The sequence below is a fragment of the Taudactylus pleione genome, unplaced genomic scaffold (genome assembly GCF_031769625.1).
Source record: "Taudactylus pleione unplaced genomic scaffold, aTauple2 ptg000609l, whole genome shotgun sequence".
Lineage (NCBI taxonomy): Eukaryota > Metazoa > Chordata > Amphibia > Anura > Myobatrachidae > Taudactylus > Taudactylus pleione.
Window position 1 is genome coordinate 851,912 of NW_028285011.1, and position 26,790 is coordinate 878,701.

Below are 26,790 nucleotides of genomic sequence, written 5' to 3' on the forward strand. Positions count from 1 at the left end.
GAGGTATGTTTACTAAAGGTTGATTTTAATAAATTTTGATCAATTTAAAATTAATCAAAATCAATCAATATTGATGTTGTGTTTCTGAGGTTAAATCACACATTTGCTAACAGACAATTTTTGATTTGTTTTTTGGATTATTAGTAAATCTGTGATTTAGCCCCAGAAACAAAACATCGATGTTGATCAATTTTTATTGATTTTAAATCGATTAAAATCAATTAAAGTTGATCTTTAGTAAATATACCCCTTAGTGTCTGCAGGTTAGTGATTGAAAAAATTCACTCCCCTTCCTTTCAGCAGAGAATCAGAATGCTTGCTATATATATATATATTTCTAAAGCTGCCCACTTAATATTTTTGCTGAGTGAATGTATGTGTCATGCATTTATGCTTTACAAAAGATAAACCTAGACACATCTGAAAACCTTACTGCTACTAACATGGAATATTGGTACAAATAGAAGTGCTAGTCAATGACCACAGAATACTATACCTCTATACTGTCTCTTTTTTCTCTTCTCTTGAATTAGGACAGTGTGATGCAGATAATAACAAAGACAATGTAATAACTTACATAACCATTGCCGCTGTCTTATGTTTGATTTTCTCCTTGTACAGATGTGTTCTCTTACATCCTTGCAGATTGTGCTACAAACGTGAGCGCACATCGCGCCATGTGATTACCCGCAGCAGCGTACGCTATGACACGCACTGTGATTTCCCCAAGCAATCCTATGGAGTCCCGGGTGTGAACGCAGTGCGCCTATCCGCTCGCTGACACACAGGGAAAGGTGCATGTCTTTTTTTCTGAAGAAATAGGTACCACCAATGCTTTCAAATAAAACTGGAGACATTATTCTAGAAAAAATATATAAATATGTTAAATGTGACTTAATTTGATACGTTACAAAGCTCTATAAAAGTTTTTGAGCTCAGTATGGTAAATGTAAATGTTACAGTTTGTTACTAGAGTTCAGTGTTGACTTATTAGAGGTGTACTTTTCTCACTCCAGCAACAGCAGCAAGATTACCTTCTCTCTCCCTCAATGGGAAACTACTGTAAATCTATCATAGGCTTGGGAATTGTATCACATGCTAACAACCTAGGCATTCCAGTCTCATGTGTGGCTATGCGAGTATGTAGAATGTGATAGTCACTCTTTCTAGCTGGAGGGATGCTAGTTGTACAGGGCTGATCCAAATTATTCAGTGACCTATTCACTGTCTCTAAATCAAAGCTTAATTCAGAAAACATCGCCAAGAGGCACTGGGAAATGTTTTCTCCTTAAATCCAACTTCTTTTCTTACTTTCCTACTCACTTTCTGCCAACTACAGTCCTTTGCTACCCCTACTGGAAAACCTCCGTCCACATCCCAGGAACTACAGACAGAATAAGTAAGGCTGTTTTACTACGATCTATGTTAAATTACATTGTTTTTATTGTTATTTATATTTTACTGGCTTAGGAATGAAAGTACTATGCTTTATATGTCCATACAGTATACATTTGTACTTTCAGGTTTATTATATTTTGCATTTGTGTATTATACTTTATATGCATTAGGACAAAAACATGGCTATTTGTGAAAGCAGTTGAAAAAAATGATTATGCACTTTATCAGCTTACTGGTACAATCTCCTTAAACCTTTCCATTTGAATTTTAACATGTTATAGAAAATTGTAAAATCTGTCTGTCAGGGATTTGTACATCTCATTTACACTGTATACTGTGTAATATATCTGTCATTGGCTTTGTTTGGTTTTTCAATTGTACAAAGTTGAACTTCAACTAAATATTTCTATGCCATATACTTAGCCAGTATATTAAACTAAGATCTGCTTTCATTTGCATTTATTTTCTCTTCTCGGGACCAGTTTATAATATAACTGTAAACTGAAGTCATAATTACAATTTTTTCTAAACTTTTTTCACCGGTATCTAATGACAAACAATTTTTAATCATTTAAAAAGTTGTTTTTTTCGGCAACTTATTGCATCGTACCTTTCAGCACTGATAAGTCCATTATGTAAATATATAACAGTGTGCTGAGTTTCTATTGAAACCATAAAGTAAGGAAAATATAGATGTACTAGAAGAAGGCAAGACACATAAAGCATATGTGACAGGCAATGATAAAACAGATTTATTAAGAAAGAATCACTACAGTATCTCTAATACAGAGTTATGGTTACAGTGACAGAGAGTTAGGAAGTACTGTACACACCACATAAACAATCTTTATGCATTGCTAACCAGTTCTGATTTCTTCACATTATTGACTACAAGCAGTCATCTCTTCAGTGGATCATTGTATTGGCACCTTTTTGGCAGACTTTTCATTTGTGAAAGCCAAAAAACAGATTCTTGGACTGCACCTGTGTTTCTGATTCAAAGTGGATTGTGCATCTCTGGACCAGAGTATAAATTATTTAGGTTAGCAAGTAAGATGTTACCTTTTTGTGTAGGCTACTGATCTCTGGTAGTATTGTGTAACTGTATCACCTTAGCATCTATTTTTGGATCAGTCTTTTCAATGCAAGACCAGTACTCTTCATTTAAGGCTTTAGTGGACTTCAACTGAATAGATTACCCAGTACAGGCAGGTCAAGTATCAAAATAATAGATTAGCCACTTGCACAGGTGCAGAAGTGCCCCATCTCTCAGGATTAAATAAAAACTTTGTTTATTTATTTCTATTCTTTCTCCTGCACAATTATTTCTGTAATGACAGCACATATGAAGGCAGTGGCTCACACAGATGATCTGAAAAGCTGACAATCTCTTTCCTCTGGGACTGTCACTCAGTGTTTAAACCTCTCCCCTCCACATTCCCAGTCTATATTGTTTGACTCTTTCTCTCTCTTTCACACTCTCTCTCTCTGTCTTTCTCTGCTACTGTAGCTATCACCCTGGCATCTTAGACATAGACTTAGACACAGACTTAGACTCATATATATGCCCATGGTAATGATTGGGCTGGTGGAAGGCTATTGGGCATCTTAGGCAGCCCAAGCTTGACCCTCCCCCTTGTAACTAGGAAAGGTTGATTGCTTGTCAGCCCTGCTTATATCAAGCACAGATTTTCTACAATATTCATTGGGTACTGTAGTCCCCTCTTGGAAAGCAAGCTTTTGGATGGACACCAACATGTCACAGCCCCCAAGCCCCCCCCCCCACCAGGGCATGCAACTTCTGCAGTGGTCACTTCACGTGGCATTACCCAGCCTCCTTGTATGATAACACAACCCTCGTACTGGGTCCTGCCAATCTCTTGGCGGACCTGTTTTTGTCAAGCTCAGACTCTACATGGAATTCATTTGATATTTTAGTCCCCTTTTGGAAAGCAGATTAAGTTTGCTCTTTATATTTACCGCATTCAAAAAGAGCTTATTTGACACTAAGGTTACCAGTAGAGTGGAGGTTGTTATAGCAACAAAGAGCGGCCAATTCCATACTAATGCCCAGAGTTTGGGAATGAGATATTCCACAGCACATATTGATGTGATGTTTGGGTGTCCACATACATTTGGCTATGTAGTGTATAATATGGTTGGTAGATATGAGCTAGATAGATGTAAAAGAATAGATGTGATATAGATATATACTGTATGAGAAAAGATGAATAGGTTGATCTTAGATACAGTTATTTTAATAGATAGAAGAGAGTTGGTTAGATGTGATATATATATATATATATGAGAATAGATGAATAGGTTGATCTTATATACAGATATGTAAAATAGATAGATATATTTGAGATAGATATACAGCATTAAGAACAGACTGATAGGTACTATATATGTTAGATAAATATATACAGGAGGAGATAGGTTGCCAGGTATCATGCTGTGTATTCATCATAGTTGGCGACAAAGAATACAGGTGCACACTCAAAATACTAAGAATAATGATAGTCAAAATAATTCTGATAAACTCTACAATTAACATGGAGTGAGGTTCTTAGTACATGTTTGGCCAAAAATGTTTGCCCATCCACCACATCAAGGTGAAACCCATAAGATGGGTCCCTGATATCCCTAATACTAACACATTATGTCAATTTTTCCAGGACTTGCCTATAATAGTGCCCATTCTAATGTGTAGACAGCAGTGTAGGAACCTGTACTGATTAAATATACCTAAGGACAGATGATGGGTGGGGTGCAAACACCAAGCAGAAGGAGTCTCAGCCTTCAAGTGTACAATATATACACAAATATAGTGGAAAGGGGGAGGAGGCTTGGACTGCACACCCTAATTTTAAACATAATAAGAGGTGCTACCATACTGAGACTTGTAGTACAATGCAGGGGACAAAGAATGCAGAACACTCTGAATACTAAAAACAATGATAGTCAAAATAATCCTGATAAACTATACAATTAAAATGGGGTATAAGTGAGGTTCTTAGTACATGTTTGGCCAAAAATGTTTGCCCATCCACCGCATCAAGGTGAACCCCATTACCCCATCATAGTTGCCAATATTTCAAAAGAATTTAATTAAATTGTTGTTCTGTGAATGCATAGTAGAATTGCATGTGGTGGATGTTAGGTGGGCATAAAATTTCAAACAAAACACGCCCATAGTACATAGTGCCTGTGTATGTAACGTAGACAAGGTTGAAAGCATATATTGCCCTTGTGAAAAAACTACAACGACAAGAGGAAAATTGATTTGGGCACATATAAATTGTTGAGAAAACAACGTATTCACAAGGTTAGCTCAAAAGGTCACATTTTACTTATTTCATACAGCAGGATATGTAACAAGCTGTACAAAGGATGCACTGTTTGTGTGTAATACAGCATTCTTTATAGCTTTGCTTCTCCTGGCAGCCATTATTAGATAACCATCGCCTCCTTTTGTGAGATGTTAAATGAAAGTGTTGTCATAGTTTCCAGAGGTGTACTGTAAATCTTCTTAATAGTGGACAGAGAAGAAATTCAAGGCTCCTTTATTATCCAGTGTAATGACTATCTATAATTGACAAATCCATACAAGACATACTCCATTGTGATTTCAATTGCTTTATATCCCACTTTATATTTTCCACAATATAAACAATATATAATTGGAAAAAGTGTAAAATTCCAGAGTAACTCGGAATACAGGCGAAGATCTGCATTAATTCCTGAGTTATTGTCTGGAGCCGATAATTTCTTCCCCCGACAACTCCTTCACACTTATTACTCACCCACTGCTCAGCATGGTGTGGGAGCCAGATAAGCTTCTCCATACCAAGAGCTACTGGTCTGTCCCTCTCGCCCCCTGTCCTGTGTCAAGATGGGTGTATAAAGTATTGGTGCCTGATGTTGCGCAAGAGCATGGGCCTAGCGCTGATATTCTCCAATGGCACAGGTCTAATGCCTGAACTTACTCTGAAGTCCAGACCTCTTCTGCAGAGTGGTCCTAGTGCCCAACTTTAACAGTGGCACGTGCTTAGCGCCCAGCTTTAGCATGGCCTAATGCTGATTATATGAGGGGGCTCAGTGTAGGGTCAATTATACAAAGGGCACCACGATCTAGCACCAATTATACAAAGGGTATGGCCTTGCGCTGATTACACAAAAGCAGTGCCTAGCACAAAGTATACAAGGGGCACGGTCTAGCATTGATTATACAAGGGGCACAGCCTAGCTCCCTTAGGTAATGACCACCACCTTCCCATGGATTTCCGGCACTTCCACCATTACCACGTCTTCTTCTTAAGTTTTTTCATCATCTTCTTTCTTCTTAAGGACTCTGCTCTGGCTCTTCTCTTCTTAAATACCACTGTCAGACTGACTGCAGGCACCTCACGCCAGCTAATATAAGCCGGTGCAAGAAGACGGGATTATGGGGCAGCAACCTCTGATTGGCTCGCTGCGAGCATCTGTTCCCACGCCCACAGCTAGCCTTCTGACTCTTCTGATTGCTGGGGACTGAATACTTTTGGACTCAGGCCAGCCGGAGTAAGAACAGACAGCTTGGCTACATATTCACTGTTTAAATATTTTTAAACAGCGCTGTTTTTGTTTGGTACTGTATGTAGCTGAAAACAGCAGCAATTCTCAAGTGGTCTTACCATACTTTAAAAGCTCATTTTATATATGTCTACATACTGTATCTGTGTCAATCTGTCCCTTTCTCGCTATTTGTTTTGTAGTAGTGTGGTTGTATTCAATTGCTTTGCTAATTACTGCAGATACTCTGGAAAGTCAGCACACATCTTCCTCTGCATTGGAAACTTAAAATTTAATGACTTCCATCTACACTATCAGAACACAAGCAAATTGCTTCATTTGCAGAACTTCCAGCTAATCATTTCACTACATGGACTGATAAATGGAATGTAACTACATTTACTGGTGGTTGGTTTCTCATGTCAATGTGTCAGAATGTGGTGATCATTTATTTCATTCCAAAGATCTGAAAGTAAAGAAGAAATTACATACATTGTTGATGATAACTAATTTGGTAGCATTACAGTTCCACAGACGCTCCCTGGTAATTAAAATATAGCAAGCAATGATTATGCATTGCCTAACCTGAATGTATTCCAGTAGCAGTAATGAGCAGGAAGTTTTACACAGCATCTCAATTTTAGCTATACAGTAAGGCACAAAAATATTTTTGTATATACCTTATTATAAATTCATGAGTCTACATATTGTATCAAAGAAAATGTAGGATGCAAGAAGCTCCAGATGTATCAGTGAAAACATTGTGCTCAAATGACACATTTTTACGTTGATGCAAAGTTTACATTGGAGATTTTAGTACAGTGCATTGTGATTAGTACACGATCACAATATTTCAGCATATGAATGGCTCAATTAAAATGTAAAGCATAAAATACATATATACTTTTTAGCAGACAGATTTTATACCATAAAGACATAATAACGCTTTGAACATACTGTATTTGTTTATTGTGTTTGTCATATTTGTTCTGAGGCAAATGTGGTGCTAGGTTCACAGCACATATATAGTATATATGGGACAATGCAAAGCTTGCTATAAGCATGAGTCAGGATTTGAACTACAGATCCCAAAATCTAGAGACTGTGACCCTGCTGACCGAGCCAGTCTTTCTGTTGTACAGCTTTTTGCTTTTGCCCTGTGTCAGTTTAATGCTTCACTGATATTATAACATGTTCTTGTTCCCTGATTTCCTATGTAAGTCAGGCCCTGTGAATTCCTCCTTGCAATATTATTGTAATCCTTGCTGCTTTCTCTGCTGCATTCTGTCATTCTCTACAGGTTTACCATTAGCAGTTTGTCCTCAACTTCGCCTCTGCACCAAGCTTTTGTACTTATCTCTCTTGCTGTATAATGCCTTTGACCATTCTTTGTTCCACCAAACTCTGATTCTGACTCCAGACTGTAACAGCATGTTCCCTGCAGCGACCTGAACAAACCATCTAGATGAACCTATGAAGAACCAGTTCAGCAGCATTGCCTTATTTGACTATTGTGTATGTATCTTCTTTAGTTAATCCTGCATACAAATTTTCCATATATGTATGCACATGCCCCAGAGCTGTAGCAGGGTTCATGCACATGCCCCAGAGCTGTGGCAGGGTTCAGCGGTGCCCATGGCCTGCACCCACCACACCTGGTGCATATGACATCATGATATCAAACAACAGTACTTGAGGATCAATGTTGGGTGCGTCCTATGGACATGCAGTACACCTCTCTAGGTAGTGGACTGCAAGATGCCACAGACCACCATGTGGACAGTGACCATGCCACCTCCTTGGCCTTGTGCTCTTGGTGGTGACACCTGTTCAGTACCTTTCATTATAGCCCTGCCCTTTTACTTTATTTAGTACTCTATTAAATCTAGAACCCATTGTTTATGTACATAAACTGGGCAATCTGTTTCTTTTGAAAGATTGAGCAGGGGGTTTCCAGAACACTCAGACCAGCACTGCCTGGATCCTTTACAAATTTTGCTGCGGGGCCCAGCAGTTTCGGGTTACAGTACATCTCTGTTTACATATATATGTGTTCAAATACCCCAATCAATATTGTATTTGCTTGTTAATGGTATATCACCATGGCGTATATTTACTAAAGTTAAATTGCGGGAAATCCCACAGACATATGCACAGCCTGACATCTGTGAATGCACAGTACAATTGTTCAAAAACAGAAGCAGAGTGACATAAAAAAACATTGTATTATTAATTTTTTACTTTGCGAATTTACCTGAAATATTCTCATTACAACTGCATTAAATATGTGGGTTGTGAAAAATAGACCCCCATGTGTATTGTTTAAAAACCGGCTGATTCAGTGTTTCGCACGGAAGTCCATTTTGAGCTACTATGGGCAATTCATTGTTGTACACATGTCAGTTCCAGACCGCTTCTATTTGAGTGGATGGAACCGGGTGGCAACTATTCAGTTGCACATAGGCTTAGTGTTCTGAGGTCATGTAGTGGAAGGTAGGTGGAAATGCCTTGTCAAATGTTGTCATGATTTGGGAAAAAAATATTTCCACATGGAAGAGGTGGCTTTTTTGGTATTTTGCCCAAGGCAGACAATGTGCTTCTAATCACTGGTATGAAGAGTTGTCACTGGTGGCTGCCTTACTTCGACACAAACAACATCATCCTTCTGAATGTTACCAACTTATTTTTGGCCAACACATTCATCATCATTATCATCATCATCTACACTTTGACAACTTCCAAAGTACTGTAGCATCCTCAATTTCTATGAAGCATCATCATCATTACTTTTACTACTTCTCATCGTCACATTCGCAGAGGGTTCAGAAATGGTGGAAGGGTCTTCTCTAGGATTACAGTGTTAGAATCAGAAATATCAGACTCACACATAGCATTTGTGGACACCCTTAGACTATCCTCAGGAATCTGTGATGTTTGTGAACACGCAATTTGTTCATTAACCTTAGAGTTATTATTGTGATTTGACGGTTTTAGAGGTGACACAGCTAGTCTGCGGAGGTGGTGCATGTGAGGTTACAGAAGATGCCTGACTATGTTTGGCCCAGACTTTCGCATTCTAGTGCATTAAAGAGCAGTAGCAGGACCACAACATATAAAGGCCGTGGTCAGAGACTTTCCTTGTCACTGCAATTTTACATTTTTTGGCAGTAACTTTTCCCTTCCTAGTTAGAGGAGATGTTTATTTAAAGATTGGCAATCATTATTTAGATTTGGAGTGCCCTTATTCCTTGACCATTTTAAAAGTAGATTTTCAAAAGTACTATGACTGCCAGCTTTAGTACTATGATGCTCCTGCTCTTCTATAGACTGATTCATGATTGATTTATACCAGGACAGGACTAAAAATGCTGTACTTGAACTTGTAACTGCCACCACACCAAGTGAATGTACAATAAGATAGGGACATGATGGACTGTTACCTTTACCATGCAGTTTTATTAAAAGTCTTTATAATTCTTTTTAAACAATGAAGAAAAAATAGTTTTTCAACTTTAATAATTTTGGTTTGCATCTGGCGGGGCCAAAACACCCAGTAAGTACAGTTATATGCTGTATATTGCCTCTCAAGCACACACAATCTTACTTTGAAATATCTAACTTGAACTAAAATACCTGAGATTGTTTTTAAACCAGAAAAATATGTCTTCTTGCAGCTTTTATTATTTTGGTGTGTGACTGATGCTCCGGTTAGTACAGTATAGTAACATCCAGTTAGTACAGTATTTGACCCCTTCCTGGCAGATATGCATTGCCTCTCAAACACACAATCTTCCCTTGAAATATCTAAATTGAATTAAAATACTTGAGAATATTTTTTTTAAACCAGAAAAAGATGTAATCTTAGGGGTGCAGCTCTCCCAGACACAACACACTATTTTTTTTTTTTAGTCAGCTAAGTGTGTAATCACAGTACTGTCTCTGCCCCTAATGTACAAGCTATATACCCTTCAAATGAGTACACTGTAAGTGCAGCTCAGACTCAAACATAAGTAAGAGGAGCCAGTGCAGATTGCTAGCTATAGTGTATGTCCCTTTATCTCCTCATGGCATGTACAGTTTAAAATACTGTGCTTTTTTGTAAACTTTGGTCAGCTAAGCTTGTAATAACAGTGCAATAATAGTGCTGTCGCTGTCCTCATACACAGTATATACTGTAGATAGATATCCTTATGAAAATAATTGTCAGAGTATCTCACTTTCAAACATACACAGGAGGAACCTCATATGTAATGTATGCAAAGTTCCATCAGATTTAATTTTCGATTGGATGGAGGGGGGCTGTGGTTGGTTTCGGCAGTGCGGGAGACTTGACTACTTTTCCGGGTGGCCAGGAGCACCATCCATATTTTTGGGAGCCTCCCAGCCATTACGGGAGAGTAGGCATGATGCACTCAATAGTGTCAGTAGTACCATTAGTTGTATACTGTAGGTGTCAGAATGCTCAAAAACATTTAAATCTCAATCAGCTTTTTTTTTGTGCTGACACCAAACATAATATTTTTCTAAAGTTGTCATTAGTGACAATAAATATAGAAATAACCAGGCAGCACATTGTGATATCACATGGTATATTTGGTAAAACATACTGCAAAACACATTTTTACTGCATTAAACAACATCCATGATTATTAAACCCATTTTTATTGTGAGATAACAATATACAATTTATTTGTATGGAGTTTCATTTGTAGTGGTATCAAATAAGCACTCTTATCGCAACCACTTTTCCAGCTGGAAAAGCATTAGCGTTATAAGAGGTCAATTACTCCCCATCTGACACACTGAGATGAAGGGAAAAAGCTGCTCCCCTTTCACAAGGAGAGATTATGTTCTGAGGATGCTGCATTCTCCATGTATTGCACAGTGCCAGCATGGAAGTAACTGAGCTCTATTAACCTTAGTGCTTTCCCAGCAGGAGAAGTGGTAGTGTCAAAAATGCCTGTCTGACACCACCCTAAAGCAGGGCATACACTATACAATTTTCTGTCAGATATCTGTCCAATCTGGCTGGTTGGAATGAAAACCTGGTAATGTATGGGAGCAAATGACAGTTGATCATAAAACACTGAAAAAAGGACAAAAAAAAGTCAAATTGGTTAAATTTGTGTGTTTTAACCAATTTGTCTGAACAACCGTTTTTGTCTGTTTTCCAATGTTTGTTGTTTTCATTCCAACCAGCCAGATTGGACAGATATCTGACAGAAAATTGTATAGTGGATGGCCAGCTTTACTCTACCTAGTCAATGACCTGCTGCCCCACACTGGTAATACGGGTCCTGATTCACAGGTTCATGCACTGTCAATTGTGATCACAAACGCCCAATCTTTTCAGTTTGCACCTGATGGTTACCATCAGGGGACGCATAATAAATTTGGAGACAGAGAGAGACAGTTTCACTTTCCACATTCCAGGGTGGTAACAGGGGGTGTGGCTAGCTAGACAAGGACGCATCAAGGCCAGTGACTGCATCTTTTTTGCAGTTGTGCTGGCAGCAGTGGCCATGTTCCGACAGACATTCTGAGCAACCACAGGGCTGCTATAATGTCTGATGGTGCGACTGATGTGCATCTGATGGTGCGACTTATTACTCAAAGCAATGGATTTGAGTAACAGCTGTTTGGCGTTTCTGCACGAATCCCATTGGCAGCAGCATTAGCATAAAAATGCAGAAGATGCAGTCGGGGCTCTCATTACCATTCATCTCTGAATCAGGCCCATGGTTATGAGAAGACTTAGGGGTCTATTTACTCGGACCTTGAATGGAGATAAAGTAAACTGAGCTAAAGTACCAACCAATCAGTTCCTAACTGCCAGGTCATAGGCTGTGTTTGAAAATTGACAGTTAGTAGCTGATTGGTTGGTTGATCTCTGTCCACTTTATCTCCATCCAAGGCCTTGGGATGAAAACTGAGCTGTGCTAATCATTAAAGAATAATCTCAAAGCATGACATTTATCTTTTCAATTTTTTTAAAGTGTTCATTTAACCATACCAATCAATTTCTTGAAAACCCAAACACAATCATTTATGTTACATTTGAATTTCCTGGATGTGGGCGAATAATCTACCATGAAAGATCCTTCAGTCCTGGTATCCTGGTCAGTCAATGAGAGCTTATTTCTTCTCTTATGGTGCGTACACACTGGGCGATTAAAGTGGACGACTGAACGATAACGATATCGTTATCGTTCAGTCGTCCACTTTATCGTTCATTTTTAACACAAAAAAGATGAACGATGACGACGACGCGCGTTCCCGCGGGTCGTTCGTCATCCTCGTTCATCGGGCTGACATGCAGGCCAACCTGACGACCTCGTCAGGTTGCTGCATGTCAGGGAATGGGTGAGAGAGCCCGGCGCTGAACGATATCGCTAATGATATCGTTCAGCGGCTGTGCTCAATGTCATGAACGACATTGAGCACAGCCTGCCGGGGACACACTAGACGATATCGCTCAGGGAGCATATCGTCTAGTGTGTATGCACCATAAGGGTGTATTATCTTCCAGTCAGCTCTGAGTAAGGAAAACGCAGGCAAAAACGTCTTTTATAGGCATATCATTGCTGGACGAAAGAACAAAAGTTCTTTTGATAAGTGTAGTTTAACATATCATCTTAATGGAAGTATATTTCAATGGGTAAGAGTGTATGCTCAAGCCAGACTCTATATTATACTGTACGATATACAACTGTTCATCACAGCTCATGACTGTATAAGCTTTATGTACTTTTTTTTTTGCCCAAAACTGACCACAGCTAGCAATCCATGTTTTTGAATAGATAGTAGTAGAGTAGAGAAACTTTTTCCTTAATCTTAATATCGTCAGTTAAATATAATATTAATCCAGAATGCCATTAAGATATCTCTGACAATTGTAGATATACAACTTCTCTTAAATAGAACAAGAAGTGTGCAGTAAAAAAATATTAATATAATATCTCCATGTCTTGTAAGGAGCCAAAGCTGTAATCACTTAGCTTATCTTAAAAAGCTTATGATATATATTATTATATTTTCACATAGTATCCACTCTTTCATACAGGGAAGGTAAAGATAAAAACATTGCAAAATAACAGAATAACAGAGCATGAGTATAATACACAACAGGTACTGTAGCCATTGCGTAAGTACAAAACATTATCATAACGCCACAGACTAGATAGGACAAATCAGAAATGACATAAATGAAAAACATGAAGATGGTATAAATAACCAGAAGGTGTGTACAGTTGAGCAGAATAATAAATGCATTGATACAACTAACATAAAATCGTATATCCTACAGAAAAATAATAAGCATAAAGCATGATGGGAACAAAGGGCCTGATTTATTATGAATCGCTATTGTGATTATGCATGCAGTCGGCTGATTGTTGCGTACTGCGCATGCCTATGCATTGCAGTTCGCATGTGCAAAGGCACCACTGCAGACGCATCCAGGAGTGGGTGACAGGAAGTGAGCATTTGGGGGTGTTGACGGGGGGTGGTCAGCGATATGCAGGCGTGCCAGTCCATTTGAACGCCGTTACAGGGACGCGCATAAATTAGCCACTCCCGAGGAGCCAAAGCTTTCTTGTAGCCTTTTGTCTAGCTTTTGCAGTTATTCTTGCTTTGCCTACTTTTTTAAACCAGCCCCTTTCTTTAATATTTTGCCAAACTATTGTGATTTTGCATTTAATTTAGCTGGCCACAGGGCTGGTGCAAGTTCTCTCTGTGTCATAAGCAAAGCCCTGACAGTCCCCCTGTGCGCGTGTGCACGATGGCAAAAGGGCATGGCCTCATCTCACAGGGTGTGCCATGAGTCACGGGGTCCTGGCCTTGTGGCACGCCCCTATCTTTCAGTATCTCCAGCCGAATAGAGCCCCAGGAGGCGGAGCTGCTCGGCCAGGGTTTGATGCTGGACCGGCCCATCTGGCCATCGGCCCTTCTGGCATTTACCAGCAGTGCCAGATGGGTAGTCCGGCCCTGATCAAAGCCATCTCCAACAGTGTGATTCAGAACATAATATCCAACTTTTTTTTCTCCCCTCTTGGAAAGTTCCCAGAAGGAAGATCATGGGGGTTACTGTGTCGGCTGTGGTGAATTGCATCATAATAGCCCCGCCTGCCACAGTACAATGCAAAAAAATCCCTGTATCACACAGTGGCGGTAGGGCCTCTATGACATGATTTACTGAAAATTGTGTCCTGATGCCACCCAGTCCTAACCATTTAATTATTACGTGAGCGGTAAACGGGAGGGTGACCTACTCACCATGGAGTCTGTGGAGACTCTCTGAAATTTGGGAGTTTCCCAGATGTTCCAGGAGGGTAGGAATGTAAAGTTTGGAGCCACTGATTGTAAACAGAAGCAAAGGGGAAGATGATGGCAAGTGAGGGGACTATAATCTATAGTGGAGGGGCACTCATACAGTACATGGGTGACACAAAGGGGTGAGTCAGTGTGTGAGTTCAAAAGGGGTGGGTTAGGAGTATAGCTATTAGGCCTTGATAATAAAAAAACATAATGTATTCTAAATGTAAACCTCCCGACTGACTCGCTTTTGGCGGGACAATCTTGCTTTCCAGGGACTGCCCTGTCATCCCGCCCATGGGCTGCATTGTCCCATGGGGGAAGGGGGAGTAGGGGGAGAGCACTCTCGTCGCGCTCTGATCTCCAAGAGTTCTGGGCACGATCACAGAATTATGCCATGCTTCTTTCTTGAGAGGCCACGTCCACTTTTCAGGCACATGTATCTTTGGTGCAACCAAAGATGTTGGGAAGTATGTGAATGTTATCTCTACAGTAATAACCACTGGGAAAAGAATGAGGGTTTAAAGCCTGCAACCAAGGAGACAGTGGAACTTCCTATATATATTCTTTAAATAGAACAACAGTAAGGGAAGTTTCTTAACTATTCATTCTGGGTCATCATTCCAGCACTAGAGATAATTTTGTTGCTTTTGATAAAAAAAACAAAACTTTGGGAGCCTGCTTAAAGCTTTGGAGAGAGTAGGAGTGTCTGATCAGGAGAAGGTATAATACTCTTTCATTTCCTCTGCAGTATTAGACAGTGTTCCCATGGCATGTTAAGTCTAACCTGCAATCATCTGTATGGTGAATGCAGTAAACATGTAACTTAGAAAAGAGATCATTCCTTGGTATGCAGAACGCAACCACAGTACGCATGAAGCCAACTCAATTATATGAGACATGTGCCCTGCGCACATAACAGCAATTATGGTAAGGACATTTATGCTTATTTCTGATTGCACCTAATTGTGCCAGGAGCAGAAGTAAAGTCACAAAGTTCTGATAGAATTATTCTGATGGCACCAGGGTTGTAACTGAATCTGCAAATGCTTGAAAGTACTTTGACTGCAAGAAAGTATAGTAAGTAGTGGTCATGGTCACTGGGTATTGGTAACTCAAACTATGGGCCTGATTCATCTTGGATCACATAGTCGGTCGATTGTTTTGCGTTCTGCACTTGCGTATGCATTGCAGTGCGTGTGCGCGAACTAGCAATTGCAAACAGAATTGCAATTGCAGAGGCTACGCAGACCCAGAGCAGACTGATTGACAGGAAGTGCCGTTTGTGGGTGGTGACGGGGGTTATCAGGTGAATGCAGGCGTGCCAGTGCATAGCAACGCCATTGCAGGGTCGTGCATAAATTATGCACTGCGTGGCCATAAGCAGCCATAGCACTGATAGCGTGCGTGGATGTGGCAATTTCTGAGTAAGGTCAGGGCTTGTGCAAGTGTGCTTATGGGTCCGATGTTACTTGATGCTACCCATAGGCGTAACTACCGTAGGTGCAGGGGGAGCGGCTGCTATGGGGCTGCCTCCTCCCAGCATCAGTCAGTAAGGAGAGAGAGATAGAGTTGACCGGGAAAGTGTGCCTGGCCTGTGCAGCATGACCACGGAGCAGGTACATTTTGTTATGAGCCCCCCTAGGTCTAGTTACACGCTTGATGTTTCCGATTGTTTTGCTATGTTCCCCTAGTATACAGATGTGAGTAAGGGAAAGTGGGCGTCCTTATGTTAGGCTGCGTTCACAATGTGAATGCAAGCATTTAAATAGCACCGCTGATATTAGCAACTGCTGTGTGTGCGTATACGCTGAATTGGGAACCGTAGTGAATCAGTCCCTGTATTTGATAGGTATGAATGAGCTCTATTTTTTAATGGACATGAAAGCTGCTTTCACCATGCAGCTAAACACACCTCAGATTTAGTAGTCTGTGAGCATATGTACAGTATATCCATATACTCTTTTTATACAGTATTTACTTTCTTAGACATGTTGTTTATTTTGCAGAAGGGTAATATATGAAATTTTATCAACCAACATTTGGAGATGTACAGATTTCCATCAGTTTGGCAGGATAATGATTGCATTACAGAATGCATTGGCTATTGCCTGGCTGCAATGGAGGGAGCCCTGTGACCAACAGCTATCCATATGCGTGACCAAATTTGCTGACAGTTTGCTGTCTAATGGGTCTATTCATAAAGCAAAGAAAAGCCCTGTTTTGCAGTAAACAGTTCTTTCCTCTGCTAGTTGCTATTCACAGATCGGGTTACCAAGAAGAAGTTTATTGCTTCTACAGCGGCACCCCCACTCTGAGGATGAATCGCATCACCCACCTGTAGTATGGTGTGTGCAATTCATTAAAGCTGAGCTTTCCGCTTCTCCTTTGTATTCAGATTTGCCATATCAGGATAGCGTAGTCTGAATACAAACACAAAGCAGGCAGGGAAGTTGCTTACTTTCCTGTCTTCTGCCCGGCACACGGCGCTGGCTCCGCCCCTTGACATCCCGGTAGCCACTGCAGCCTCTCCTGTACTGCGACCCTGTGCATGCACAGAAGGGACCTGGCTGCTGAGTCCTCGCTTCCCAGAGAGGACCGCAGCTGATGACAGCATTGCCGGTGACCTGGATATCGGATTGCTTAGCCGGAAGGGTAAGAATACATGAATTGCTACTTAGCCAAGCTATATATTGCATCAAAATGATGTGATATATAGTGAAAAGTAGCAATTTATTTATGCAATTGTATATGAATATACCTCTAAATACTGAGCTGTAATTAGTGGAAAACAAGTTAAATACTATCAAGGACAAATAAGAAAATAAAAGGTGGAAACAGCCCGGGCCACATTGCATGTAGAGAGATGTACATAGATGCTTACTTGTACTCAGGGCCGGACTACCCATCTGACACTGCTGGCAAACGCAGATAGGCCGGTCCAACGTTAAACCCTGGCCAAGCAGTTCTGCCTCCTGGTGCCGCGAGGCCAGGCCCCCATGACTCATGGCACACCCCTGTGAGATGTAACCATGCCCCTTTTGAGGCAGGACCATGCCCCTTTTCTTGGTGCACATGCCCCTTTTCTTGGTGCACATGCAGGAGGACTGCCAGGGCTTGCTATGTGCTATTCTATTGTAGTCCCGGCCAGCCTGAAAGTTTACTCCTCATCTTCTGAAAAAGAAGCAAGGGAAGGAGAGAAGAGAGAAGTGAAGGAGATAGAGAGATAGTTGTGGTAAGGTGCGCTGATACACTTGACAGCACACACAAGTGCTAAGTCTGACAGCCCTGGTGGCCATGGTAGAGTACACCTGCTAGCAGGCTGGCACTGTGAGGACGGGTTAGGGAGCAATTATCCTAAAGACAGTGTTACTCTCACTAATGCCCCTTTCAGACATATCGAGAATCCCGGGAATTTGGCCTGCCCCAGCCAAATTCCCGGGTAGCCGCGTATGTCTGAAAGGTACCTACATGGGAATTTACTACTCCCGGGCTTCACCAAAAAGCTCCTGATTGGCCGGACGTGGCTGTCTGTTGATGACATCATCATCAGCAGCCGGACAGTGGAGGGCAGATGGCACAGACGCCACACATAGCGCTACAAGGCAGTGCAGTGCTATAAGGCAGATTTAGGTGCCGGAACAGCTGCCATACATGCTGCAGAGAGGCACGCAAGAATACAAGGTCAATTTGGTGCTGACAAGGGAGAGAGTGCAGTACCAGGTGTTTGGAGAGGAAAGGAGGAGGGTTCCAGGTTTGTACAGGTGGTAGCAGATCATGTCACATTGGAAGGAGGAGGAGGTCCGTGAGCTCTTACATGTGAGGGAAGAGGAGGAAATAAAAGCATGCCATGATCTATGGCAACATTGCCAAAATCCTGGCCAGCTACGGTATTGTGAAGACACAGCAGCAAGTCCTTAAAAAAACTAAAGAACCTAAAGAAGCAATATACAAAGGTTCATGACCACAATCGTAATCGCAGTGGTGTGGGAAGGATGGAGTGGCCCTTATATGATTTATGCAGTTCCGCTTTTGGGCATACAGCACTATGCAACCCCATTGCTCTATCTTCATCAAGTGATGATGGCACACTGTCTGCCACAACAACAGGCACAACTTCAACAACTCCTGAGAGCAGCCAGCAGAGCCCGGCATTATCGCAGGTCCTATTTGACGACCCAGATGAGGACTCATCTAACACCATGATCATTGAACCAAGCACTGGCACAGATGTGAAGTCTCCATCGCAAAGGCAAGATTCTGAGTCTGAGCCACAGACCCAGGAAGAAAAGCCCACCCTACGCAGTAACAGTAAGTTTAATTCAATTAACTGATGCTCTGCTGCATTAATCTATGTAATGTTCAATGTCTAGTATATTTTCTTTTGTAAAAAGAAATTATTATTTTGTCTATTGGGTTAATGAAAGCATTACTTTAATGCTTCTATATTATATAGGTACAGGGTGTTTGAATGAAACCGTATTGTTTCTACATTAACCTTGTAGTCGAGGATGGTCACTGCATGCAACGAGACGTGCTGCTTTTTTTGTTTGGTCCAATTAAGATTTTGTGTTTCAAATATTTTTAACATCTATTGCTCTATGTTTTCTCTCTTTTACTTTTAGTTTTCACAGTGCCAACATGTAAAAAGAAGAAGAGCAAAATTGAGGTTGCTACCAAAGCCATGACAAATATTCTGTGTGAACAACTACGCTACCTAGATTCGGAATGGCAGACAGAAGAGGTTGCCAGACTGCAGCGGTTCATGGCCAATGAGAGAGAAATGCAGAGTCATTTGTTAGCGGAAATTATAGCTATGTAGGAAATGGTTAGTCGCGATAACCGCAAATTTTTTTCTCAAATCTTCAGCACAATCCACTTCAAACCAACACATGTTCCACCACCCACCCATTTTGACCAACAAGCTAATTATCCAAACTCATTTGGGGAACCATCCCAGTATGTGCAACAACCTCAGTCTCCCACCTCATTTGAGCATAAATCACAGTATGACCAGCAAGCTAATTTCCCCACAGCATTTGGCAAAACTACATACAAGTATGCTCAACAAGCAAAGCCCCCCACAGCATTTGGCCAAACATCCCAGTATGTGCAACAAGTCAAGTCTCCCACAGCATTTGGCCCAACATCCCAGTATGTGCAACAAGTCAAGTCCCCCACAGCATTTGGCCCAACATCCCAGTATGTGCAACAAGTAAAGTCCCCCACAGCATTTGGCCAAACATCCCAGTATGCGCAACAAGTAAAGTCCCCCACAGCATTTGGGCAAACTACATCCCATATATCCAAGCATTCGCAAACACCTCAGACAGCCTCAACAATTACATATAGTACATTAGATAATGTAAGCGAAGGTCAATTTAAAGATAATTTGCCAGCTAATACTCTGTCACAGGAACTTACACCTGACAAAAACACAGAGTTTACAGTATACAGAAATATGTAACTGTGGTAATCAATTATATCTAGTGATGTTAACTAGACATATCCCATATGATTATGTGAAAATGTTATGGTTACTGCTTTTGTCATTTTATTTCTTTAAGGATATTGAGTTGGTGTAAACAAGGATATAACAAAACATTCTGGTCCTATTTGCTTCATTTTAAAGGGTTGTTTAATGCCTCACAGTTATATGCGCACTTATCAATGTTCACATTGTCTACGCTCATAATATGACCTTCAACAATATCAATCCATACATACATATGGAGTACTTTGGGTTCTGAAGTAAATGTGCACTTTTATTTATTTTTATACTATTGTTTGGTTTTCAGTTCTGTTGTATTTTGTGCAACATTATTTCCTATGTAAGAAATATGGAAGTAAAGTTTTTTGGAACATTAAAAAATTCTGTCTTTTTGTTTATTACAATTACACCATAGAATTAATGTTTTTTGCAATGGAGCTTCTAATCAATTCTATGTCATTGGTTCGATAAGCAAGTGAGGTTGATGAAAGGGTAGAAGTATCACTCCCAACAGGCTCCTCCACGATGTCAAACTCTGGCAGGTATTCTTCTCGCTGTATCTCACAGATGTTATGCAAGATACAGCATGCTGCTACAACATCAGTAATCAGTCGAATGTCCACATCGTTTCTTTTTAACAAGCAGCGCCAATGTCCCTTCAGTCACCCGAATGCATTTTCCACAACCATTCTAGCTGAGCTGAGGGTATGGGTGTAGGCGGTCAGCTCATTCGAAAGCTCAACCTGTTGGCTGTACCCTTTCATCAACCACCTTCATAATGGATACGCAGCATCCCCAATGATGTGGACTGGTACCTCAACTCCATCCACATGCTTGGACTTCTGCAAATGGAAACAAATACTACAGTTATTATTAAAGGCTTTACAGGTAACAGTGTTGTAATACACTTGGTACAGGCATATCTACTTTCCTTTATTTGTAGATATACACATTGATTACTATTTGGCAGGAGGTATTTGCCAGACAGAGCAGTTCAGGCTAAAAGACAACCAAGTGACGTGGTCGAGGACGCTCCTTTACAGATTATACACTCCCATTAAACGCCCTTTTGACCGTTAGGTACGCCTGCGTTCGGATCTCCACTCCCCCGTTTTCAAGCACCTTCCCTTGTTACCACGCACAAACGGTACATTCTGTCAATCAAATTAGCAGCCCCTCGCTGTTTTGTGAGCGCACGATTTCCGACCGCAATGACTAGTTTGCGCATGCGCATTACGACCCATATGCATGCGCAGTTGTTGCGAACATCGCTCAGAGCAAACGAGCGGCCGCTTACGAGCAGCTCTGAATCAGGCCCTGTGTGAGCAGCTTCAGCCATGCCTCAGTTGCTGTGTAGCACACCAAATCCACCAGACAAAACAAGGTCTACATGCTACACAGATGCGTGGAAATACAGCTATGCCTTATGGGTGTCCCTCCCAGTCCCTTTATACCAAGCCCCCATTTTTGCATGACCTCATTAATGTGTGCCAGCATAATGTCCACTTAAAATGACACAACTGTGATTTTCAGTGTAAAACTCTGAAAAACCCTGCTCTTGTCTGAATGGTGTTACCCGGGAATTTCCCAGGTAGAAGCTGTAGTGTGAAAGGGGGGTCTCTACCAAAATACCCAGGATTTTCCACAGGATAAATTCCCGGGTCTGAGGAGGAAATTTCCCGGATAGTATGTCTGAAAGGGTATATAAGGGGCATATTTTTGAAAGTGATATTGCGGGTCAAAAAGTATCCACAGGATTTAACAAGGCTGCAGATATCTGCTACAGTCCCTACATTTTCGTTTGCAAAAGGGGTTGTAAAACTGTGAAAATTGGGTTGACAGTCAAGATGACGACGGTCAGAATCCGACAGATTTCTGTAAGTATTATAACCCTTACCCTAACCTAGCCCATCTCTCCCACAGCCTAACCCTCCCTTTCCGTGGCCTAACTCAAACCTTCCCCCTTAATGCCTAATCTTAACCCTTCCCCTAACCCTAACCCTAAACTTCCCCCTGACCCTAATACTTACCTCCTCAATCTGTCGGGATTCTGACAGTAAGGATGCCACTGTCGAATAGGTAATGTACAGGGCGCTCACTATGGGTTTTTTCAAACTTAAAAAAACAAATAACAAAAAGGTTCTCTGCCTAAAAAGACCTTAGTGGAGAAAATCCCTTATTCTCCTAGTACATAAGTTTAATATTCATACATGTAAACATGTACAGGAGGTCTGCGCCTGATAAATAACACGATACATTATGAGTGAGTGTAGAACCAGGTGAAATAATGCCAACAAATATAATAATAACGAAATCCCTTTTATTTGAGTCACAATGCTCAGGGAATGTAGATTATGCACATGGTTGAATTAATCTAATTGATCTGCTTGTGTGGTTTAATGAAATAGGATGGGGACACAGGGGGGGGGGAAGGTTTTTTCTGGAAAGGTGTTAAAAATAAAGTGATAATATTAAAATAAATGGCTACTGCAGAGTTTGCAATGGCCAACTGAAATATGAGGTGTCTGGATGGAGACCGGTGGGTTGTGAGGCGTCCCTCACCCCCACTGCAGAGCGTAACTGTGGTATCTCAATTAATAAGTCCGTAGCCTGACCGACATGTACAGTCTCTGGTGAGGCTTCACCTGTCCGATGTCTTCTGTCTTCTTGCTTCTCTGCAATCGTCCGGGCCATATTTCGGTGTGCGTGCTTCAGTTGCACACCGGTGTGGTCCCCGTAGTGTCCTCTGGAGCAGCGTCCGTCAGCCAGTACAGTGCTGTCTATTTGCAGTAGCACAGCAGTGCAGCAGGTGTCCGAACCCAGCATTAGATCACTTTTTTATAATTACTTGGACCAATTACAATAGATGGTAAATATGACCATTTCCATGAGCATCCCCTTTAGTATATTCATTCATTAGCATTTCAATTGCAGTAAGCTTAGAAGTGCATAACATGCAAGAATTATTTCTATTGACTAAATTATAAAAGTTGTTTAGTATAATATTTAATGAAGTTTGATTTTTGCCTCAAAGAAGAATTACACAATTCAATGCTGATTTTGCTGCAATATAACTCTGGGCATGATTCAGACCCGGACGCTATTTGCGGACGGTCGTTCCAAAAAAGGGGCCGGCTATTTAAATTGAGCGCTCGCTCTTTGCAGTTTCTTGACGCCTCTATGTCTGAGCGAGTGAACGAAAAATGCGCTCGCTATTTTGTAAGGACGCCCCTTTGCCGTTCGCATCACACGTCATCTCTGGTATTTATTAGATTAATCGGGTACATCGAAAGGCATCTGAACTGCTCGCAGTGCTTGTGGTAGGTTTTTCTTACTGCTAGCACTGCGAGCAGTTCAGGGTAAAAGACAACCAAGTGACGTGGTCGATGACGCTCCTTTACTAATTATGCACTCCCATTAAACACCCTTTTTACCGTTAGGCACGTCTGCGTTCGGATCTCCACTCCCCCGTTTTCAAGCACCCACAAACGGTACATTTTGTCAATCAAATTAGCAGCCCCTCGCTGTTTTGCGAGCGCGCGATTTCCGACCGCAATGACTGGATGACGCATGCGCATTACGACCCATATGCATGCGCAGTTGTGCGAACATCGCTCAGAGCGAACGAGCAACCGCTTACGAGCGGCTCTGAATCAGGCCCTCTGTTCCATCTGAAAACCTGAAATCTCAAGTTCTATACATGAATAGTTGTCTTACTTCCCCCTAAAAAAATGACAATAATCTTAGTCGTAGTAGATTTTTCTCCAAACATGTGTCAAACCTTATAATACATAGGGCGGAACTCAATTCCTTATAGCCGCTATCGCGCCCGACGAAGCTATTCAAGTCTTGCACCTGTCGGGTATGATGAGCTGCCAGCGCTACATTTCAGCTCGCAGCCCCTAGGGGATGAGAGCTGAAATGTGCCAAAAGTGACATGTTTGGGCTCCCAAACATCACTTTTCGCGATCGCGCCCAGCACTTTGGTCGGGTTTAGCTGCTTTACGCGGCTAAACCTGACCTCTATGGGCGCGATCAGCGTGAACATCTTGGACAATTGTATAGCGGCCCGCGATCTCCTGCCACTTTAGACGGGAGATGCGGGCCGCGAATACAATTGAATTCCGCCCATAGGGATTAAAAGATAACTGAGTTTATTATCCGTGAAATCTTCAGACTTTATGATATTTTTAATAATGTGTAAGATTAAGGGCTGAATTCAATTAGAGGCGAAAAGTCGTAGCCAGCGAAATGCATTCGCCGCTGCAATCTCTTTGCATCATTCGCCTGTTTGGATGCAAAGTTTTTGTGTACTTTTACAATGAGCACTCCGGCTTTTCGCCCTATTCAATTCCAAAACTGGTGAAAATGTGCGCATGCAGCGAATGGCAAAACTAGTGAAAAGGACAGCTTATTATGGGGAAATCAATCTGTAGCCCATAAAAATCCTAACTCTGCAAATCTTTATCGAAATGTATTAATATCCCTAATAAAAGTATTTAGGGTTCTTAAACTGAGTCAAAGGGCTGTTATATGCATATTTGCATAAGTGTGGAAAAATGATCTAAAGCAATTTGTTTTGTAAAAAATAATTGCTGTAGTTAAATTGGGGGTACATTTAAAAGGGTAGTAGTATATTTTTGGGTCTCTAAAGTGCTAACAAAACTAAAAAAAAAAACACCTGCTGCAGCCCACTGCAATTGTAAAAACACCTGTCCTATCCATACAGCACCCCAAAATACCAGACCCAGTATTTTATATCCATTTTCAATCACTTTTTACATTTTCACCCTAAAAATTACATTACTTTTTTAGGGGGAATTAAGTTTTTTTGGTGCCTAATTAGTCATTAGGGGGGTGTCCAAAAGGTTCTGACCCAAGTCATGCCAAGGCTGTCATCTGAGAAGTGATGCCTGCCAGCATAGGCAAACCTGCCTGGAAACCCCCCTCCCAGCACACACCATGACCATAATAGAAATAGTAATATAATACGATGTTACTAGTGCTGCCTGTTCTTCTCAGTATCACAAATGAAATGATTAGCACCACTTGTGGATCTTTTAAAATGTGTCAGCTAGTAATAAATATACCTGTGCACCAACTAGGAAATGTAGAAAACATGCACTGTTAGGGGTGCACTGCTATAGACCATCAATAGGGTTAATTATTTATACTGTATAATAATACACTATCCAGTACATAAGGAGACCAATATGTACATATACTGTATATGTCCAGGGCAGTACTAGGCTCTTCTGCTGCTACCCAAGACTCCCGGACTTGCTCCAATGCTCTGGAATGGTGCCCGCATCTGAAGAAAAACAATCTGCTCAGACAGGATGGACATACTGCCACATCTAATGGCTTACTGTGATCGCTGGTCATATATACTCTGGTATTATGCAACACAATATACGTTGTATGTAACATATTAAAGCTAGATAAGTGCTAATTATGTAGTCTTCATGGGCTGGCCACACTCACTCTAAAATCAAGCATTTGGAAACCCCCCTCTAGAAATCCTGCATTTGCCACTGGCCAGGCTTTCTTGTTAACATAATTTACGTCCCCAATTCTGCCATATACTGTTGTCTTCTGGTTGGAGCAGTAGCAACCTGCTGATTCATTGGTTTGTTCTTTGGTTTGGATCATTTTTCATTGTTTTGGGTGAATGCTGAACCAAATTGGAAACTTTAGCTGATCAAAAAGATATACTATAATAATTTCATCATCTATACATGGTTACAATGGCTTAAATAACTGGTCTAAATTGTCATATTAAACAACAGTAATGTGAGACAATACCATACTTGTGATTAAGAAACTTACAATTGTAAACCACATTTACATTTAAAAACATGAAAGAAAGAAAAATTCATATTGACCCTATGTCAAAGATATTTTTGTACTATAATATAGGGGTTAAACATCTTTCAGTCTAATTTCATAGTAAGCATGAAAAAAATATCAAACATGCAATTTTCCTTTATTTTTCGCTTTGTGTGCTGATAGAAGAAGAATAACAGTGAAAGCTTTTTCAATCACGCATTCATTATATGCTCTCAGAGAGGAATTTTAATCAATTCGGCACTTTTTAGAACAAGGCCATAATGTTTTAATATAATCATCTCATCATTTAAATGAATTTTATATGAAATGTAATTTTTCGCTCCTTTGGCAGTCAGAACAAGCTGCTGTACTATATTCATTAGAGGGAGAGCAGTGCATTGCTAATACTCTAGTCTACAGGACACATTCTTAGTCACATATTCTGTTTGTACGAAATAGGTTTTCCGTTATAATAAATTGGCATGGGTTGGCATTTATCAGAAAAAAATAGCTTATTAACCTACAGGTTGCTCTGGAACATGCTTTACATATCTCAATAAAAATCTACTGCAATAAAACACATACATATTTATCTTGATTAAAAGCTAATAGGCATTGACCTGCTTACATGTGAACTGCCTTCCTGCTACGCTATTGAAATTAAATTATGAGACACACAGGGACCAATGCTTTGTTTGAATTAGGGGTGAGCGGGTTCGGATTTCTGAAATCCGAACCCCCCCGAGCCCCCCCGATCCGAGGCAGATCCGAGTCAGGCTCGACTTTTCCCGCCTGACTCGGATCTGAAATCGAGGCAAAACGTCATCATCCCGCCTTCCGAGTCTCGCGGGTTTTGGAACCTATATAAGGTACCCGCGTCGGCGCCATTTTCTCACTCGGCTGTGGACAGTGAAGAGGGAGGGTGGGAGTTAGGGCTGGCTGGGCTGTGTAGTGTAGTGTAGTGTAGTGCAGAGTAGTGTTGTGCTGTGCTGTGCTGCGCTGTGCTGCTGTTGTCCACTACTTCAAAGTCCATAGGGGCTGGCTGTGTTGTGCTGTGCTGCTGTTGTTAATAGGGGCTGTGTCCACTACTTCAAAGTCCATAGGGGCTGGCTGGACTGTGTTGTGCAGTCAGTTCTCCATAGGGGCTGTGTCCACTCCAAAGTCCTGTGCAGTGTCCCAGTCCTAAAGGGGTGCTGTAGTGTTGT

The 26,790-nt window shown here is 41.1% G+C and overlaps 1 protein-coding gene across 2 annotated transcripts in view; it reads left to right on the forward strand.

The window, feature by feature from the left end:
* The first annotated feature begins 1,246 nt into the window (after positions 1 to 1,246).
* The window catches only part of OCA2 (OCA2 melanosomal transmembrane protein), a 296,067-nt gene continuing 270,523 nt past the window's right edge, over positions 1,247 to 26,790 (forward strand). For both annotated transcript variants that reach the window (XM_088454034.1, XM_088454035.1), the window contains exon 1: positions 1,247 to 1,399. The gene's annotated coding sequence lies outside the window, so the exon portion shown is untranslated. The remainder of the gene's footprint in view (positions 1,400 to 26,790) is intronic.